This window comes from Natrix helvetica (assembly GCF_964273705.1).
Source record: "Natrix helvetica genome assembly, chromosome: 5".
NCBI classification, from domain to species: Eukaryota; Metazoa; Chordata; class Lepidosauria; order Squamata; family Natricidae; genus Natrix; species Natrix helvetica.
The window spans coordinates 17709574-17726736 of NC_138551.1; positions in this window are offsets into that span (position 1 = coordinate 17709574).

The window sequence follows — 17163 nt, forward strand, 5'->3', positions numbered from 1 at the left end:
CTCCAAAGTACTTGAGGGCAGGATAAGAAGTAATGGGTGGAAGATACAATACAATACAATACAATACAATACAATACAATACAATACAATACAATACAATACAATACAATACAATACAATACAATACAATACAAGAGTTGGAAGGGACCTTGGAGGTCTTCTAGTCCAACACCCTGCCTAGGCAGGAAACCCTATACCTTTTCAAACAAATGGCTATCCAACATCTTCTTAAAGACTTCCAGTGTTGGGGCATTCACAACTTCTGGAGGCAAGCTGATTAATTGTTCGAACTGTCAGGAAATTTCTCCTCAGTTCTAAGCTGCTTCTCTTCTTGATTAGTTTCCACCCATTGCTTCTTGTTCTATCCTCAGGTGCCTTGGAGAATAGTTTGACTCCCTCTTCTTTGTGGCAACCCCTGAGATATTGGAACACTGCTATCATGTCTCCCCTAGTCCTTCTTTTCATTAAACTAGACATACACAGTTCCTGCAACCATTCTTCATATGTTTTAGCCTCCAAGATCATTAAAGAGATATCCAACCGATAATTAAGGCGTCATTTCCTGACAGTGAGAACTATCAGTGGAATGGCTCATATCCAGAATTGGTAGGTGCTCCATTACTGGAGTTTTCAAGAAAAGATTGTACAATCATTTGTCTGGGATGGTATAGGGCAGGAGTGTCAAACTGGTGGCCTGTGGGCCAGATGCGTCATGTGCAGGCCATGCCCACTCCAGCCCCGCAAAGGCAAAAAAATGCTACAATATGTCACATGACATCAATGTTTGACACACATGCTATAGAGTGTCCTGCATTGAGTGGGGGGAGGGTTGGACTAGAAGACCTCCAAGGTCCCTTCCAACCCTATTATTCTATGTTCTATAAGAAATAAACCTTGCTAATAATTTAGTTCGTGGCAACTACAGTACCATTGGAAAACTAGGTAACATGTCCAACAGTTCTGGTGACAATGAAGTGATTCTAGAGAGATACACACACACAAACCCACTTTCAAGACTTTTTCTACTGGTTGTTAATCCAATGTGTACACAGTCAAAACATCACAGTAGTCCTACTGCCAAAATGAGTTTCAATGACCAAATGGGGCCTTCTATCCATTCCATATTTAGTGGCAAAGTAAATCATGTTATGTCCTGTGATAGGGAGTAAATCACTAGAGGGCTAATAATACTGCCACTAGAACTGCAACTCATTTTGCTTATTGGCAAGTACAACCAGTAGTAAGTTTGGATCTCCTAGTGTATGAAAGCCTTGACAGAAAACCCATGTTTTCAAAATCATGCCTCCAGGCCGAAGGAACGTATCCATACTCAAAGATCCATTGTTCTTGGGTGGATTCATTGTGCTTCAGTGTCTGCAAAGCCAAAAATTTGGGATACTGCTAGAAAGAAGAACAATTTTATTTAGAATTGCAGCCATTGTATATTAGAGCCATGGTGTTTATAAGCTTCATCATTTAATTGAACTACAGAGAGTTACACTTCTTCAGTTGATATAAAAGTAGCTGTTCTTAAAAGCTTCCAGTGTGTATAATGCCTAGCTAATTGCCAAAGCACCATCCAGATTTCCTATCCGTAAGGACGGTGTAAATTAATTAATCCAGAATCATGGAACTAAAAAAAAGCCCACAATTCTTGTTTATTCTGCCTTTCAAGAATGACTGATTGGGATATCACTGTTCTTTTAATACTGTTTTGCATCCCAGTACCATTTCTCATATCTAAGCTTTCGTCAGTCAGATAATTGAATCAGGTAGCCAAGAATTTTTCTGGTTTCCCTCAGATCACTCAAGATAAAATTGTTGCTTCCCCCTCCCCCTCTTTTGTTTTTGTAGTAGAATTATTATTTTGCCAAACATCTTTGAATCTGAGTTTCAATTATTCTGCTTAAGCACACTTGTGAGTTACAATTTAGTTTTTAAATTGACTTGGAGGTTACACAGATTCCAAGATTATTTTGTGTGTGTGTGTGTGTGTGTGCCTTACCTAATTTGCCTCTCCTCTATTTCACCATATTTCTAGGATCAAAGTCATCACAAACCATGGACAATACAACAATGCCAGCAGCATACTTCTCTGCATGCCTTTTGCTTTGGGGGTCAATCAGCAAAATTCAATAACAACAAAACCAGATCTAGTAGAAAAGAAGGCTATGCTCAAAACCAGGGAAATAAAAAGTGTGTGTGTGTGTGTTATAAATAGATAGATAGAGAAGAGAGGAGAGGAGAGGAGAGGAGAGGAGAGGAGAGGAGAGGAGAGGAGAGGAGAGGAGAGGAGAGAGAGAGAGAGAGAGAGAGAGAGAGAGAGAGAGAGAGAGAATAGAGGGGGGGGGGCATTTATACTATTTTCCCATAATCTGAATATGGCATTCAGAGTATAAATATATAGAAATACCTAGTTTTAACAAGATAATTTGTAAATCTGAAAGAGCACAGATATTCTCTGTAAGGCAGACACATCCTGCTTTTTATATTTAATAATCTGCTTGAAAAGCCTAAATTGCTGCCTTATATTCTAATTCATGAATTCTAAAGTTCTGTAGAGGAGGGGGGGAGTTAAATGCAACATTGTGTTTTTAACACACCTTCCAGGTAGACAGCAGTCTTCTTTTTTCTTAATTCCAAATTTGTTCTGATTGAAAATACTCTTCATTCACTCACCATCAACCCCATCCGTCCCTTCACTCAATTAGTTCCAGCCCGTGGGCTGCTGCTGTATTGGCTAATGTTCTCTCTGAATCTCCATAGCTTAGAGGGACTTTTTAAAAAAAACAACAACTATAAATGGTTAGAAAACTCCAAGCAGTGTTCTATTTTATCCAAGACAAAACTTCTGAACATTGGTATTTCGTTCCAAGCTATTTTGAGTTGTAGGAAGTTAGCACCCACCCCTCTCCTAGGAAAATGAGATATTTTAGGAAATATTAAAAGGGCAGAATATTTCCCCTAAAAGGGAGGAAGAAACTCATTGCCCCACCTTTCTCTACACAACAAAGATCTACTTCCTTCAGGCAGAGCTATAGTAGGAATTGCCCAATGCCCTTTCATTACATCATCACCCAGCAAGAGTCAACCAAGCCTGGGACTCAAAAGACAACCTACAAAGTTACCCCTGCATGAATGACTCCAGGGGAGTCTGGCAACCAATCAGAACACATGCTCAAATTCAAAGCCCAAAAGAGGGCATAAACCCCAGGCACTCTCAGCATCTCTGCCCTTTTTGGGCCAGTATCTCAAGCCGTGTGATCCTGTTCATCAATAAACCTTCTTTCCAAGCAACCTCCATGAGTCCAGGGTCTTTTTCCCCACTTGGAACTGAACCCTGATGGACATTTCTTCCAACAGAGTTTTCAACGTTTTCTGCTCACTGAACCTCTGGACTAGAGTTGCTGAGCTTCAGCAAGGTTGCCATATCGTATTTGTTACAGTGTGGGTACTTGCTTACCATAAAGTTCATCCAGGATATGGGATGGCTAGCCAAGCCTCTTTTTCACCTTCAAATGTCTGTACTTTCCTTGATGGGCAAATGCATGGTCTTGGAAAGCCTGGGCAAGATTTTCATAAGCTCTTAAATCAAAATGCCGACAAAGCACATCATAGTTTGATTTATGCAACCAGGGTTCCAAGAAATGGAATGTAATAGAATCAGAAATTGATAGGAGGTTGCTATATAGTCCAGGCAGTCTTGAGATAATGTCCGTTCCTGAGGTGGAGCTACAAAGTATTGTTGCTGCAAAGAAGCAAGGATAACAATGCTAATCTTGCTTTGTTACAGTGGCGGGTCATGCCCGGTACGCCGGGTACCGTTCCGGTACGGTGCTCCAGAGGGCCCACCTGCCCGCCTGCTCTCCTTACCGCTATTTGAGCCGATTGGGGCTTTCACCTACCCGTACGGAGCATACGGTGCCTGCGCGATGCTCCGCCGAGAAGCTGGAGTGTCGCGGGTGGTGGGTACGCATGCACGCGTAGTGCGCATGCACGTGGTGGAAGCCCGGCCCCATCGTAGTGGTTGTGATGGGATCCGGAACCCACCACTGCTTTGTTACCACAGGAACTTTATGGCCTCGTAAGGGTTCCCTGTTAATGGATATGGCAAAATGAATAAGGATAACCCTACAAGTGTTATTAACACTACCTCCCAGGTGGTGTGTGTGCGCACGCATATGTGTTTGTGTGTCATGTGCAAGAAATCAAAATGACACCCTGACCTGATCAGAGTTGCTTCTTTGCTGTCCACCTATTTACAAGAATCTTGCCAGACTGACTACATTCTCTTGGGTACAAGCAGATAAAGACTCCAGGAATTTTGGGGGATGGGAGGAGGGTTCTGGCTTATGTCACTTTCTTTCCTACAAGGCTCCAAGCTTGTTTTTGGTCACTACGGTGTAAAAAAGACCTGGAGACTCTAGAAAGACTGCAGAGAAGAGCAACAAAGTGATTAGGGGACTGGAGACTAAAACATATGAAGAACGGTTGCAGGAACTGCGTATGTCTAGTTTAATGAAAAGAAGGACTAGGGGAGACATGATAGTAGTGTTCCAATATCTCAGGGGCTGCCACAAAGAAGGGGGAGAGAAGCTATTCTCCAAAGCACCTGAGGGTAGGACAAGAAGCAATAGATGGAGAGTAATCAAGGAGAGAAGCAACTTAGAACTATGGAGAAATTTCCTGACAGTTAGAACAATTAATCAGTGGAACAGCTTGCCTCCAGAAGTTGTGAATGCCCCAACACTGGAAGTTTTAAAGAACCTGTTAGATAACCATTTGTCTGAAGTGGTGTAGGGTTCCTACAGCAGGGGGCTGGATTAGAAGACCTCCAAGGTCTCTTCCAACTCTGTTATTCTACTCTATTCTAAGCTCACCAGTCTTTTCACTCCTCTCCCGTACCTGGAGATTGTGTGTCTCAATGCAGCAGATTAAAAGTCAATGCTTTAACATTGCAAGCATTTCATGCCACCTACCACTGTATGGTTTAAGAGCCCAAGTTTTTCTCTTGGGCTACCCCTATGTTTTCAAGACCAGCCTAATTGTTGCTTTCACAACATGCTCAGCAGGTTACTTAAAATGCAACTGTCCCATGCTCGTAATTGCCTACGGTTGATTGATTAGTTTCATTGTATTTTGTCAGGGATGTTTGCAGGATGGGATCAAAACCATCAACATGATGGCCACAAAGATGTAATCCAAGTTCTGCTTGTGTGCATCTACCCTGCAGACCCTCCTCTAATGTGAGAACCCAGAAAAGGGATATATTTAATTCAAGTTAAAGTGCATTGCTGAAAACAGCCACAGTCTTGGGCAGGACATGGACTTTCTGTCTCACTACTGCTTCCTCCCATTAACTTTTCTCCATGGCACCAAATCCTTGGTCAACTGGCTGCATAAACAGCTGCCATAACCCCTTCTCCCCGTGTCAGTTTTAGGCCACCTTCCCATTAATGCTTAATGGCTTTCAGTGGGTCAGCAGATCACCTAAGAAAACTGCACAGTTTGGACTCAGAAAAATACAGTTATTGCTGGATATGGACTAGATGGGAATAATTTACTTAATTTTGTCTAACAGTAGGGCAAAATGGATTACATGCTTCATCCATAGCTATGTAGTTTCGATGGCCAGGTCGCGTTATTTCATTATATTATTATTGTTACTATATACTTTATTCATTAAACATGAAACTCAGCCAACTGAACACTCAAAAATGCATTACAAATACCAGTGACTGGTGCTAATGGTTGATATGGTTTGCTGCCAGCATCCTAGGTATCAACCAAGTACCTTCTTAAAATATAAGATGTTCCGAGTAGCGCAGTTTTTTTGCAGTTCTGCTGGTGTTATTGCAGGAAGCTGCAATTTGTTGATGTATCTTGTAAAATTCTTGGACATGGTGCCAAGTGCCCCGATGACAATGGGTGTCACTGTTACATGCTTCATCCATAGCTGTGTAGTTTCGATGGCCAGGTCGCGATATTTTTTCTAGTTCTTTTTCTTCAACTCTGTCATCTTCAGGAACAGCGATATCAATAAACTGTACACTTCGTCCCTCTACAACCGTGATATCTGCTCCAAATGATAATCCGTTTGTATTCGAAAGTCCCACAAGATCTTCACCTTCTCATTTTCGATAACTTTTTCCACTTTATGTTCCCATGACTTTCTGGATACAGGTAAATCATATTTTTTACCTAATGACCAGTGGATTAATTATTATCTGTCCCAAATTCAGTTAATAATGATTTCTGGGCAGAACTTTGTGGATTCAGAGCAATGGTGGGTTCCGGATCCTGTTGCAACCAGTATAGTGCAACGGGGCCCTGCATTCCCCACATGCATGCGTGCAATATGCATGCACACATGCATAGCACAGCACACACAAGCATCCTTACCTCCACAATGCCTGCGCAATGCTCCAGCTGTTTGGCGGAGCATCGCGCAGGCACCGTACACTCCATGCGCGGAAGCGCCGAAGAGCTCAAATACAAGTAAGGAGCTCGTGTGGGCCTTCTGGAGCACCATACTGGAACGGTTCCCGTTGCTCCTGGCAGGCACTGGTATGCCCGTCAATGTTCCCTCTAAGGTGCGTGGCTGTGCGGCTGCACACATGGCAAGAAAATACCATGCAGCAGTTTGCAACTGCCGCGCAGTGATTTCTACTGTCACAGGCTCCGGAAGCTGGGGAGGTCCTTTGCAGGCGGCTAGAACTGGCCGCCTGCAAAGGACCTCCCCAGACTTGCTTTGATAAGCGCAAGACAACTGACGGTAGTTTGCGCCAGCCACGCTCGATCAAACTATTGTCAGTCGCCCCGTGTTCAGCAAAGCAAGCCTGGGGAAGTCCTTTGTGGGCAGCCAGTCCTAGCCGCTTGCGCCTGAAGTGAACCCCCAAAGCCCCCACCATCACTAGAATAACTGCTGCTGCCGCCTCCTCCTCCAACAGCACCACCACATTTGCTGCCCAACGCTGCAGCTGAGGTGAAGCCACCTAAGCTCCCGCTGGCGCCCCTGCCCGTGGCAGCAGCGCCTCACCCTCCGCTCGGAGCACCTGAGCTGGACCCCGCATTACCCCTGCCCCCTCCTCCTCCACCGTGCTTTTGAGGAGCCATGAGCTTGCGGGAGCCAGTAGGAAGGCGGCGGAGCGGGCGGGAGCAGGAAAATAAGGCCTCATGGCTTCTCAAAAGCACGGCGGAGGAGGAGGCAGTGGCAGGGGTAACGCGGGGCCCAGCTCAGGTGCGCGGAATGGAGGGGGAGGTGCCGCCACCGCTGCCATGGGCGGAGGCGCCAGCGGGAGCTTTGGCAGCTTCACCTCAGCCGCAGCGCTGGGCAGCAAATGTGGTGGTGCTGTTGGAAGAGGAGGAGGAGGTAGCAGCAGTTATTCTAGTAGCGGTGGGGGCTTTGGGAGTTCATTTCAGCCACAGCACCGGGCAGCAAATGTGGTGGTGCTGTTGGAGGAGGAGGAGGAGGAGGAGGAGGAGGAGGAGGAGGCAGCAGTTATTCTGGTGGCGGCGGGGGCTTGTCAGCATCTTCAGCGGCAGCCCTGCCCTCGGTGATAAAAACCGAAGATGGAGCAGATCCACACAGATGATGTTGCCGCAACATGACTGGAGGAGGAATTCTGGGAGTTGAAGTCCACAAGTCTTAAAGCTGTCAGGTTTGAAGACCCCTGGGGTTTTTTCCCCTAAAGGGTTAGGGGTGCAAGGGTCTTGTAGCTTGACAGCTTTAAGACTTGCACACTTCAATGCCAGAGTTCCTGAGCCAACATTTTGGTTGCTAAGCAGGAGCGTTGTTAAGTGATACTGATATTATATAACACTTTTAATTAAGCGGGTACCTTGAATAAACATAACTGAGTTTCAAATAATACTGATTTAGTTGTTGTCTTAGGTGACATCTGTGAAAAAAATTCAGGTGCTCAGGCATGAAAATGTGCCGCTCAAACACTATACTTTTCTGCTCACACTGAAAAAAAATTAGAGGGAACATTGATGCCCGTACCAGGGCGTACCTGGTACCGCCTGCAACCCACCACTGATTCAGAGCCAGAAGGGATCTAACCCTGTGCTGAGTTTAGGATCTCCTAAAGTCTTTGAGACAAATAACCTCTAAAGACTTCTAGTGAAAGGGTGAACCACATAATATTTTGTATGAAGCTTCTATTGCTTCTGATAATTACTCCATGTTCTTCCTTCTGTAGGAAGTTTGCACCCAGCCCTCTCCTAGAAAAATGAAATATTTTAGGAAATATTAAAAGGACAGAATATTTCTCCTAAAAAGGAGGCAGAAACTCCGCCCCACACACACCTTTGTCAATGGGCCATTAAGGCCTGAGTCAGTCTATTCTACATAACAAAGATCTACCTCCTTCAGGCAGAGCCATAATAGGAATCCCAAAACCTTTTCAGTACATCATCACCCAGTAACAGCTCAACCAAACTTGGGACTCAACCAACTTGGGACTACAAAGTTAGCTAAGACCCCATCCACTGGGAGTCTGACAGCCAATGGGATACATTTCTTACACAGGAACAGGAAGCTCTAAGATGGGCCCAAGAGAGGATGTAAAACTCAGGTTTTCTCAGCATCTCTCCCCTTTTTCTACAACATCTTCAAGGCAGGTATTCCCCTTTCCCCCAGGACCTCAAGCCAGTCCTGTCCACCATTAAAAACCATTCTTCCAAACAGCCACCATGTTTCCAATGTCTTTCTCCCCACTTGGAACTGAACCCAGAAGGTCATTTCTTCCAACACTTCATTATATAGCTCTCCTTTCATTTCCTACATATTTCCTGTTTTCTTCTCAACCTTTTAGAAAGTTTTGTGAATTCATACTAATTGTTTTAGAAGGCCCCCATTTTAATTTCAGAATTTCATTTCTCAAGATTTTTCATCCTTCCGAGACACTTTTGTCCTCCGGGATTTCAGCTCCTTGGATTTTATTTACCCTTTTTTGGGATTTATCAAAATCCTGAAATCCAGTATACAAATTTGTCTATTCCACTTCCACTTAATATTAAGAAATCAGAGATAATATGGTCACTTTCTCCTGCAATCTTCATCAACCAAGGTCCAGATCTCTTTCATTCTTCTCACATGCAACGTTGCCAGCATGAAAGAATAGAAATTTTATTTTAGATCTCTGTCTTTGGAAATCAGATTTCCAACAGATGTTAGCCCTTAGGGACTCTTGCATACCTCTTTGAAAGTTTGGTCAACTAATTCGAAAAATCCTCTGAAACTGAGAAACATGGTTCTTGATCAAAACCTATAAGGACCGGCTTTAGATCAGTTGAGCAGCCTCCACAAATTCCTCAAAGCAAAGACTTGGGCAACCATGTTGGAAATAATCTTCTGGTCGATTTGTAACCAACAGAAGTGAAAAAGAGGCTACTTTCCTTCAAGAAAATAGCAAAATATATCTGACAAGCCTTTTTCTTCTTCTTCTTCTTCTTCTTCTTCTTCTTCTTCTTCTTCTTCTTCTTCTTCTTCTTCTTCTTCTTCTTCTTCTTCTTCTTCTTCTTCTTCTTTTACAGATAAGGCTATGCTTTCTGTCAGAAGAAATGCGAAGAGGGTGGGGGAGGAGAAAGCACTACTTTCTTACAGAAAAAAAAGTCAATCTCGGGGGCTGAAGAAATTAAATACGTAGTGAGATTAAATTATAGCAATGCAGAGGTGGGAAGGTGAAGCCTACTGAGAAGCTAAACGATTTGCTTAGGGGTAACAGCATGGGGCAGGGAGGAAGAAAGGAACCCCAGAGGATAAAATATTACCATGCAGCCATTACTATCCAAAAGGTGATTCAGAAATCGGCACACCCACACTTGCAACTTTCAAGAATAGCATCTCATGATCGTTGCAGGACCAGGCGTCCTTCTGCATTCTCTACCACATCAAACCAGCTGAGAGAAAGTGGGTTGCATTCTGCACAGTTCCAATTTTGAAAATGCCAACAGGTACGGTCACACTGACTAACTTTAATAGGGTCCCTTCCCTCGCTGCAAGGCAGTGTCAAAACTGGGGACACTTTGTACCATCTGGGCAAGAGAAAAAGCAACTATTATTATCCTGACTCTTTCTGTTTACCAGGTAGTGCAACGGTGGGGTTTTCCCTTCCCTTCCCGGCACAATCACCTCATTAACCTGGGAATGGAAAGGGAGGAAGAAGCAGATCATTAGCCTGCCAAACGTTAAAAATGAAAAGAATAACATAAAATGATCTATTCCCCCAAACAGTCTGTTTTCATGGTAGAAGGGGCGCGAGGGGAGAACCGCCAATTCTATGCTTACGTTATCCACTTGGTAATCGCAGATATCTTCTTATTGTCCTGGTTTTTCTTTTTTTAGATTTATAAAAGTCTTCGCGTGAAACGTTCAGCAATAGGCCTAACCTATTCTTGAATGTAACTTTCATTACGGTACAACTGTAAAAGCTGCCATAGGTGCTTTCAACTAAAATGGCTGCTGTTAGCCAAAGCCATTTATTCCTGCCAAGCAATATGAATTAAAGTTGTTGAAGAGCCTTCAGTTCCTTACATCTCTTACCATTGTACTCCAAATGAATTGGGGCCCAAGGGAACAAGCATTGCGTGAAGGAGAAAATAGATGAAGAAGAAAGTAAAAGAATTCCAGTTTTATAAGTAAAGGTAAAGGTTCCCCTTGTACATATGTGCTAGTCGTTCCCGACTCTAAGGGGTGGTGCTCATCTCTGTTTCAAAGCCGAAGAGTCAAGCTGTCTGAAGACATCTCCGTGGTCATGTGGCCAGCATGACTAAAAGCCGAAGGCGCACGGAATGCTGTTACCTTCCCACCAAAGGTGGTTCCTATTTTTCTACTTGCATTTTTACATGCTTTCGAACTGCTAGGTTGGCAGAAGCTGGGACAAGTAACCGGAGCTCATGCCATTACGCGGTGCTAGGGATTTGAACCACCAAACAGCTGACCTTTCTGATCGACAAGTTCAGCGTCTTAGCCACTGAGCCACCACATCCGGTTTTATACATTATACTGAACATAATATACTTTCTTTGACCTTGGCTCATAGTGTTGCATGAACCCACCATGATTTTTACATTTTGGTTCTTGGTGATCAGGATCTGTGCGTTCAGCTAAAGGTGGTGTATTCAATAAAACATAAAAAAGCAAACTTTGGCTTACTTTAATGTGTAAATCTAATCAATTACTGTCTAACAGTCCAGAATGTTCACCATACTCAAATCCTACTGAAATCAACGAGACCGAGTTTGGTCTCAGCCAACTTTCAGGTGGAAAGCAAATAAAATGAATTTTCTCTGGATTGTGAGGATTGGTGAGACGGTTGGTGGGAAAATAACTGAATAGCATTTTTATGGTGGCCGTTGGACAAGGGTGGGCTTCAAAAATTTTAGCAAAAGGTTCTCTGCCTAGTTATGGGTGGGCGTGGCCTAGTCGACCCCCTGCACCGTGGTGCGGGGATCGTTTTTGCCTTTCCTGGGCTCTGGAGGCTTTCCTTGAGTCTCTGGGAGGGTGAAAACTGCCTCCCCTGGGCTCCAGAGGCCTTCTAGGAGGCCCGTTTCTCTCCCTTCACGAGCCTCTACACGGGCCCTGCACTTACCCCACACCCAAAATGAGCCGTGTAGAGACTCCTGGGAGGGGAGGAATAGGCGGGGCCAGCCAGGGGTAGGATTTGGAGGTTCTCCAAACCAGTCATAACGTTAGCCACGAGTTCTCCCAGGCAAACCCATAGCAGCCCACCCCTGTCATTGGCTGAGAATGAGACATTCATACTGGTGCATTAAACCCACTCAGAATCAGGAAGAGGTACTGAAGAACAAGACTGAATCTCTCTCCAACCCATCCTGGATATAGTCATGAAAACTCTGTTTTATGCCTTGCTGACAGCATTGTTGGTCAAGGAAAAGAGGTTAACAACATCAGGAAAACAGCTGCTGGTCCTGGACTAGCAAAAAGATGGAGAGCATTAGAGGTCAACGTGCAAGACTGTGGGCTGGGCTGCACACCCTTCTTAATTCCTCGGTAGCCAGTTCTGAAAACTTGTAATAGTCATGATCAGGCTGATCCTGCCCGTGAATTTGTCTGCTGATATTGTGATATTGGTTTTTCCCTTTTATACATCAGTACGATAGCCGGTATTCATTGACTTATGTACTGGCATGCTTCCCACATTAGACTCAACGTTCTGGATTGTGATTTTTTTTCTTTCTTCAGTGGGGGCCGGTCTTAGTGGAAAACCAAAAATTGGGAATGACTGAAAATCGTTACAGACCTGAGCTAGATTCAATCTCTTGACCGAGAGGATAAATTCTTGCATTTCAATAACCAAATAATTCCCTTGAAAGTCATTTCCTAATTCAATTAGCCATCCTGCTGGGTACTCAGTTGCACAGCGATCGCTTTCAAAGCATTCTGAAAGTTGGGCGCAACTTGCAGTTTAAAAAGCTTTGTAAGCATATGAATCAATAGATGTACTGAGCTTGTTCAAACCTGGCAATACATTTTTGTCCTTTAAAACCTGAATCCGTCTACTTGTAAATAAGTTTGTAAACTAAGTTTTGAAAATTCAGTGGGACAGAGAAAACCTGGAAAACTGTGTGCCAATCTGAAAAATGACCACTGGGAATTATCCCATGATAACAGAGGAAACCCAGGCGAAGACAAGCTAGAAATAAATAACTGGTGGTAAATCTACATTCATTTTAACTTTGTTTTCCTGTGTAAATTACAGTAAGCCTTGTGGCCTTTTGTTCTTATTACTGTCAGGGTTCCAAATAGCATCCAAAATTAAATCAGAGTCCAATGCAAAGTATTGCTCAAAGTTCCAATTTATTAAGAGAACCATGTTGGCACATCTGGGGAAATCCGAATCTGAAGCTTCCCCACCCAGTTGAAAGTTCAAGATCTTGCCCCACACCCACAAGCCCATCACATGGTCCAATCTTCCACTGCCATGCTGGCAGTTCCACTCATCCAGTTCCGGTCAGGTGCAGAGGTGCAGAGACAAAGGATGACCTTGGCTTTCTAGAAGGAATTTTGTTTTGGCTACATAGCATCTAACTCCGTACAACCCCCCCCTCCCCATTTCCCACAATATAAAAGGCATAATAGAATAATAGAAAGTGTGGCAGGCCAAAGATCCAAAAGGAATATGGCTGCAGGCCTGACAATTACCTTCCATAAGAAAGGTGTTCTGTATAATTTTTGATTGTTTCCCAAATCTATTTTCTTTGTAAGGTCCTTCTAAGTCAAAGCATTCTAAGTCAAAGATTGCCAGGAGAAATATCAACAACCTCAGATAGGCAGATGATGCCAGTCTAATGGCAGAAAATGAAAAGGAACTAAAGAGCCTCTTGATGCGGATGAAGAAGGAGAGTGCAAAAGTTTGCTTGAAACTCAACATTAAGAAAACTAAGATCATAGCATCCGGCCCCCTCAATTCCTAGCAAATAGATGGGAAAGAAATGGAGCAGTGGTAGGTTTCAAAATTTTTAGAACCTGTTTGTTCTTGTTCAAAAACAAATAACAATTGTTTTTTTTTAAAAGAACCTATTCTGTAGGTGTTCCCTATTTTGTGGGCGTGGCTTGGTGGTCATGTGACCGGGTGGGAGTGGCCAACTTGTAAAATGTGGTGAAAGTCATTTGACAACATTCTTGCTTAGCAACCAAAATTTTGGACTCAATTGTGATCATAAGTTCTTTCTTTCTTTTTCTTTCTTTCTTTCTTTCTTTCTTTCTTTCTTTCTTTCTTTCTTTCTTACTTTCTTTCTTTCCTTCCTTTCTTCCTTCCTTCTTTCTTTCTTGAGTCTCCCTCTTCCTCTTTTTTCTTTCTTTCCTTTCTTCCTTTTTTCTTCCTTCCTTTCTTTCTTGTGTCACTCTCTCCCACTTACTTTCTTCCTTCCTCTTCCTCTTTCCTCCATTCTTTCTCTCTTACTCCTTCTCTTTCTTTCTCTCTCTCTCTTGCCCCCCCCCTCTCTCACACACATACCTTTCAGTTGGTGAACATTTCTGTTTTGCCAGCTGGGAGGCTGGCAAAGAAGCCTCGTTTCCCCTGCACCCGCAGCTCTCGGAGGAAGGAGGAAGGGAAGTGAGCCCTGGGCCTCATCTCTGCCTCTTTCCTCGAGAGCTGGCTTCAGGGACAGCCAGCGTCTCCTGCCACTGCGCCCTTCACTCACCTTCCACACTGAGGCTCTGCTGGCGGTCGCCTCCCAAGAGAAGTGCAAATGGCTGCGAGCCTCCTGAGGAGGACATTGGACACCGGGGGGGGGGGGGGTGGCGCTGCTGGCGCATGCTGTTGTTGCTGCTGCTGCTCCCAGTAATGCAGGCTTCTCGCATTAAGTTGCAGGCACATCGATTCCAGCAACTGCCTTTTGCCTTGAAACTTGCTGTCCCATCAACCCGAAGGGGACATTCTCCCAGCAGCAACTCTCTCAGGCAACTTTCTCTCTTGCCGCGCAAGAACCTCCCGCTCCAGCCTTCCCTGCCCTACTACATTAAGACCCCTGCGCTTCCCTTTCCCGCTAGAAGCACGCAGGCCATGTGAGCGAGCAGGCACGCGAGGCCTCCCGATGATCTGATGGGAGCTGAGAGGAGCCAAACTGCGCCCAGACATCCTTACTCCCTCCCGGCTAAAGGTGGGAGCACCTGAGACGCCACTGGGGGAATGTCCCCTTCGGGTTGCAGCAAGTTTCAAGGTAAAATGCAGCGGCTGGAATCGCCTCTTTTTCAATTGGGGGTGGGGGAAGAAATCCATCTTTTTGCTCCATCTCCATGGATGGAGATGGAGGAAATGAGGTGGCTGTGAAGGACAAGGGAGCGTGCCCCGCGTGGCTTGTTCAAACAGCAGAAGAAGGAACAGGAGGGGAATTCCACACGGGGCTTTTCAAACAGGTGAACTCCCCTCCTGTTTCTTCTGCTGTTTGAACAAGCCACGCAGGGCGCACTCCCTTGTCTCTCACAGCCACCACATTTCCAATTGGGGGGGGGATCCATGGAGAGGGAGGAAAAAGATGAATTTCTTCTCCCCCCCCCAATTGGAAACGAGGCGGTTGTCAAAGACAAGGGAGCACGCCCCGTGTGGCTTGTTGAAACAGGCGAAGAAGGAACAGGAGGGGAGGATTCGTTGGACAAGCCCACAGGACCGTGCTGCTCTCTCCCGTAACAGCTGCCTTGTTTCCAAAGAAGGGGGTGGGAAATCCATGCAATTTCCTCCCTCTGCATGATTCCCCACCATCTTCATTGGAAACCAGGCAGCTATCAGAGAGAAGAGGGCAGCACACGCCACATGGGCTTGTTGGGGGGCTCCAGAAGAACTGGTACGCTAAGGCACGCTAAATTTCACCAACCGGTACGCCCATACCGGTCCATACCAGCTGAAACTCACCCCTGAAATGGAGGTAGTGACAGATTTTATTTTCCTGGGCTCCAAAATCACCGCAAATGGGGACTACAGTCAAGAAATTAAAAGACGTTTGCTCCTGGGGAGGAAAGCTATGGCAAATCTAGACAGCATACTAAAAAGCAGAGACATCACCCTGCCAACAAAAGTGTGCATTGTCAAGTCTATATTTTTTCCAGTTGCAATGTATGGCTGTGGAAGTTGGACCATAAGAAAGTCTGAGCGCCAAAGAATTGACGCCTTTGAACTATGGTGCTGGAGAAGACTCTTGCGAGTACATTGGACTGCAAGCTGATCAAACCGTTTATTCCTAGAGGAGATCAACCCTGACTGCTCTTTAGAAGGCCAGATCCTGAAGATGAAACTCAAATACTTTGGCCACCTAATGAGAAGGAAGGACTCACTGGAGAAGAGCCTAATCCTGGGAAAGATTAAGGGCAAAAGAAGAAGGGGACGACAGAGAATGAGGTGGCTGGATGGAGTCACCGAAGCAGTCGGCATGAGCTTAAATGGACTCCAGAGGATGGTAGAGGACAAGAAGGCCTGGAGGAACGTTGTCCATGTAGTCACAATGGATCAGACATAACTTTGCAACTAACAACAACAAATCAAAGAACTAATGCAAGTTGAACAATTCACAACCCATCTTCCCAACCAGACATGACCATCTTCCTGATGGGAAGATCACATGGTCCAGAAACTGTCAGAATCCAGACCTCAAGAGGTGATGAAAACATAAGCATGTGCGCATCTTAGGTTATTTGTGAGATGAGAAGAAATCTAACCAGTCAGACTTAATTTAAAGGCTATACCATACCACATATCAGAGTCAATACAGTACCGTATGATTAAGAAAGCAGCCTGAAGACTAAGGGAAGGTATAATAAACATACTTTCAATGGGAGAGAGTTTTTAAAAAGGAAGGAAAAAATAATTAGTAGCTACAGTATAAACCAACAGTAAGCCTAGTAACCAACTAAACATTCTGGAGGCGTAGAACTGTGTAGAACTACTTCTTGGGGGAAAAAAACTTACATTCCATATTATCTTTACATTGTTTTTAATAATATGCCATTGTTAAATACAATTCTTAAAATTTTCATTGTTCCTAATCAGCTGGTCCTTTGATTAAATAAGAGACAAAATATAAAGTCCACAGACAGGCACAAATATGAAATGGTGCTTCTAAAATGATATTTAAGCTTATCATTTGGTCTGGTGGCAGCAAGATTTTAAATATGTTGCTCTCACCCAAAAATAACTATAAAGCAATTGACCTGTGATTGAACAAACAAGGTAACAAGGTTTACCACAATAAATCTTTAACAGCAATCCCAAACCCATAAGTCTATGTGATATATTCATTTTGATTTTTAAAAAAAACTTGAGGAGTTTCTAAAGGTATTGCAACATGCTTTTCCATACAAGCATGTTAGTTGTGAAGAATGTACATAAATATTGTTGTGGAGCAAGAAGAGGAAAAAATGTCATTCTCTCATCTGGGTCATTACAAATGATGGCTTAGATACATTAAAACAGCCTTTTGCAATCGTCTTGTGATCTAGATGCTTTTGGTCTACATAAGAATAGCAATAGCATCTATGTACCACTCCGTAATGCTTTACAGCACTCTCTGAGCAGTTTACAATGTCAGCCTATTGCCCCCATCAATCTGGGTCGTTCTATCGACCTCGGAAGCCTGAGTCAACCTTGATTGGACAGGATCGAATTCCTGGCAATGAACAGTGAGTTAGCCTGCAATACTGAA